The sequence below is a fragment of the Pteropus alecto genome, unplaced genomic scaffold (genome assembly GCF_000325575.1).
Source record: "Pteropus alecto unplaced genomic scaffold, ASM32557v1 scaffold214, whole genome shotgun sequence".
In the NCBI taxonomy this organism is placed as follows: Eukaryota; Metazoa; Chordata; class Mammalia; order Chiroptera; family Pteropodidae; genus Pteropus; species Pteropus alecto.
The window spans coordinates 131,520-136,170 of record NW_006435787.1 but is presented as its reverse complement, the minus strand read 5'-3'; positions in this window follow the sequence as shown (position 1 = coordinate 136,170).

The window sequence follows — 4,651 nt, the reverse complement described above, 5'->3', positions numbered from 1 at the left end:
CCTTCGTGTGTAAGTCTGTTTAAAACTAAATAAGCCCCTTGCAAGTTTTACAACACAGGGACGCTCCCAAGGACTTGGGTCATCTCTCTGAAGGGAGGTCCCCGTCCCCAGTCTCCTGGGAGGCCCGAGCCTACTTCCAGCGGTAAAGGTGTGGGAAGCCTGCTTTTCCTCCGGATGAAGGCAGTTCGCCAACCTGGGTGGCCCCCAGCACGGGTGGGGCAGACGGCCTGGCAGGCGCTCCCCTGCGGACCTGACGCCCGCGCTGGGCACTGGGTTCTGCCTTAACACTGATTCGGTGATAGATCTTCCTTTATCGTCACTTTTGTAGACAGGTTTTATGGGTTGGCAAGAGATTTTGTTTAGTTTTCTTCCCAGCCTGGCCTGAAACTCTGACCCCCAGCGCTTCAGCCACAGGAGATGGGGGCAGAGAAGTCTTGCCAAGCTGGCAGGTGAGCAGCAAGCACCCAGTGAAGGTCCAGGCCCCTGGGTGTGGCATTTTCTGACTTTATCCTGACTCACTGTCAGCCCCAGCCAGGGCCCAGTCCCTGCCCTGCCCCCACCCGCCGCCCGGAGGGGATGGGTGGATGTTCTTTCTTTAGATGTGTTAACACCACTGATAAGGGTAAAGACAGGCTCTCAAACTCCCCCCTGGCAAGATAAATCTGCGATCTACATACTTCTCTAGGAGGTGTTGCTGTTCCAGGATTTCTCAGGAGGGGTCAGATGGCTGTCGCTTTCCCCAGGACCCCCATCGCTGCCACCTCCCCTATATAGATCCACACGGACCGAGAGGTCAAATCCCCCAATTTGGATGGGAGGGTCCGGGAGACACAGTCGCTGTGCTCTGAGTTCACTCGGCAAGAGCCAGGGGTATCCAGTTAAGCCGAAGAGACTAGTAAATCGCAGGTCTCCACACACTTACGGGCAGTGAGCCTCCTCCGGTCTAAAAGGCTGGGGGTGTGCAGATACGGAGGGAGCACCGCGCCCCGAGCGGGCCCGGGAGTCGGGCGGCCTTGGTTCCAGCCCCACTCGCTGTGCACGTGAGTGACCTTGAAAGACCCTGCCCTCTCTGGAACTTGGTATCCCCATCGGTGGAGCAGAGGTGGGGCTGGGTGCTGCCCACTGAGCCCCCGGCCAGAGCTGTGTCTGGATTACACAGCGCCACCCCACACACACCCTCCCCTGGCCTCCTCTCCTGAGATCAGCCCAGGTGACCCCTGCGCCACCAGGCACACCCACAGGCCGGGCAGGTGCGGTCGCCTCAGGAAACCGCGCAGCGGGCGAGGCGTCCAGTGTCCTTTGGTGCGGAGCTGCTCAGGGAATGTCCAGAAGGATAAAGTGATGGATGACACGAGTCTCCAGACTCCTGCAGGCTGAGACCAGGAGCCTTGCAGACCCGGAGTCTGCCATGGGCCCCCCGGGAGTGGCACCGAGGAAAGGGGAAGGAGGGCAGCTGCCGGCCGGAGCCGGCCCCCGGCCATCTGTCCCCCACGCTCTGCCCGTTCCCCATCCCTCATGGAACGGCCTCGGCCCTCCTACCTGCCAACTCAGCCCTGCCTTGCCCTCGAGCCCTCCTGCCGTCTGTGGGACACCCCCACAGGGACATGCTGCTGACGCACAGAGCCACATAGCTCCAAAATAGAAACTTATCGCCCTGCCCGCCCTGCCTTGCCAGCAGCAACGCCTCCCCTCCCTTCTCCCAGGACCCTCCTGAACTGTTCCCTCCTCCTCCCACCCTCCCCAGCGCTGCCCCAGCACCTGCCGAGCCCCCCTGCCTGGCACCTCCCGACTGCCCACAGCCAGCTCTGGCCTGGTCCTCTGCCCCCATCCCCCGGCACTGCCTGGTCTGAGCCACCAGAGGAGCCACACGCCATTCGCAGGGCACTGTGCTGTGGTCTCCTTTTCACGAACCTACAGGATCAAGGGGTGGCAGCCTTGAGTGCTGGGGCCCCCTGCCTTGGGCTACAGGTGCCTGGACTGGGGTAGCCACTGCTCCCAGAGAAATACAGAGAGCAGAGGCAGCAGGCGTGTGGGGGAGAGGCAGGGAGTGGAGGGGAGCAGAGGCCCCAAGACCGAGTGGCAGACAGGAGAGGGGCTGCCCTCCTCGCCTGTGGGCCCACAAGGCTGTGCACTTGTAACGAAGCCCACTTTTAGCTTAAGCTTCCTCCAGTTGTGACTGCCTCTGACCTACTGCTGATCCTGCGAGTCCCTGAAATCAGCTCATCAACTACTTTAGGTATAAGTTGGCCACAACCAGGTGATACACCAGCCATTCAGCCAGCACTGCCCTGCGGCTGGGTCTGCCCAACCTCAGACATTTCAACCTTCAGTCCACGGAGAGTGCACCGCCCACAGCCACAAGGGTGGCACCGTCGTGGTCCTGTGCCCTCTGTGTTCTGAGACCAAAGTGATTCAGCAGCCTGGCTCTCAGCCATAAGAAGGGATGAAATACTGCCATCTGCAACGACGTGGATGCAGCTTGAAATAATCATACTAAGGAAAATAAGCCAGACAGAAAAGGTTGAAAATCACATGATATCACTTATACGTGGGATATAAACTTAAAAGCAACAAATGAATAGGACTAACAAACAGAGACTCGTGGACATGGACAATGGACTCGTGGTTACCAGGGGTGAGGAGGGAGTGGAAAAATAAATAAATAAAATGTTAAAAAAAAACAAAAACCCACAAAGCAGCCTGGCTTTCAGAGCCCATCCCTGGCTCCCAGGGCCTTCCCCAACCCCACTCCCACCCCGTCTTCCTCCAGTGTGGCTCTTGTGACCACTCCTTGACCCCCACTGGAGCTGTGACCTCATCCTACCTGCCATGTGGCTCAGACAGCTCAAAGCAGCCTGTCACGTCCTGTAAGTGACACTCCTGGTCTGGGGGACGCAGGGGCCGCCTCGCCTGCCTCCCCGCACACTCAGCTCTGCTCCTGCATCATGCAGTAAACGTGCCATAAACATTTCCAGATGGTGGTGATAATGCTTCTTCATGCTGATTTACAGGTTTATCGTCAGGCCCATGGAAGAAACACCCGGACGTCCACATGCAAAAGAGTAAGGTTGGACCCTCACCTAAAATCGTATACAGCAATGAACTCAAGATGGATCAAAGACCTAAACCCAAGAGCTAACTACAAAACTCTTAGAAGAAACTGAGGGGAAGCTTCATTTCATGGGATTCAGCAATGATTTCTTGGACACAATGCAATGGAGTAAAAGGCGACCCATGGAATGGGAGAAGGTATTTGCAAATCACATATCCGGTAAGAGATTAATGTCCAGAATATGTAAAGAACTCCGGTTGGCCAACAAGCCATGAAAAGACATCCAGCATCACTAATCATCAGGCAAATGCAAGGCAGGACCACAGCTAGACAGCACCGCACACCCATGAGGGTGGCTACTATAGAAAAGCAGAAACAACCCGTGCTGGCGACGATGCGAGAAACTGCAACCGTTGGGCACAGGTGCTGAGAACGTAAAATGGTGCGGCCGCCGTGGAAGACGGTATGGTGGGTCCTCGGAAGATTACACATGGAATTACTGTTGACCCAGCAATTCCCCTTCTGGGTGTGCGTGAAGGGGGTCGAGCACGGCCTTGAACAGGTATGTGCGCCCCCACTTCACAGCAGCATGGTTCACAGTCGCCAAGAGGCGGGAGCGACCCCAGTGCCCATGGACAGAGGACTGGATGAACTGTGGTCTGAGCACGCAGTGGAATATCATCCATAAAAGGCAATAAAATGTCTCATGCATGCTACAACATGGGTGTGCCCTGAAGACATTGAAACAAGCTAGACAAAAAGACTAATCCTGAGGTTCCACTTGCATGAGGCTCCTAGAACAGACACAGTCATAGGGACAGAAAGCAGAGGTTCACAGGGGCATAGGGGGTGCGGTCAGTGTTTAATGGAGATGGTAGTGGTGACGGCTGCGCAGCAGCGTGAATGTGCCCAACGCCGAGGAACCGTGCTCTTCGGAACGGCTACAGAGCTACATCTGATGTTAGACACGTTTTGCCACAATAAACTGTTTTGATAAAAATACAGGAATGCACAGCTGAGAAGGCCCCCTCCCTGTGGTGTGTCCTCACCCAGCCCTTGCTTCCAGGGGAAGCAGGCGCTTATCGAGGGCTCAGTCCCACAGGCACTACCTCTGTTAGGCCTTCTGGGAGCCCTCTACCCTTTTACACACCCACGTAGTTCACTTAGGAACAAACATCTTTGGTTTCAGGTTCAGAAAACCCAAAGTGGAGAAAGCAAACTTTGAAATAACACGTAAGCGGTTGCTGGTCTTGGTTCAGTGGCTAAGCAGTTCCCGGGGTGGAATCTCGTGTTCTCTCATGGTTCCAGGACACAGTTACGTACTATATTCGTGACAAAAAGGTTGACAGGCAGCAGGCTACACCCCTCCCTTTTATCACTAAAGCATATTTCTCAGAAGCCCAAACCCCCATCCTGCCAGACTTCTAATGTGTCGGCCACATCTGATCTCATCACCACGGATGCTGCCAGGGAGGCTGGGAAAGTTGACAAAGATTTTCCATCCTTGCTGATAGCAAGAGGAAGAGGGTTAGGGAAGGAATTCTGTTGGCCCCCAACAGTGCCTGCACCCTGTGGAAGTACACCCACTCACCCTTCCCT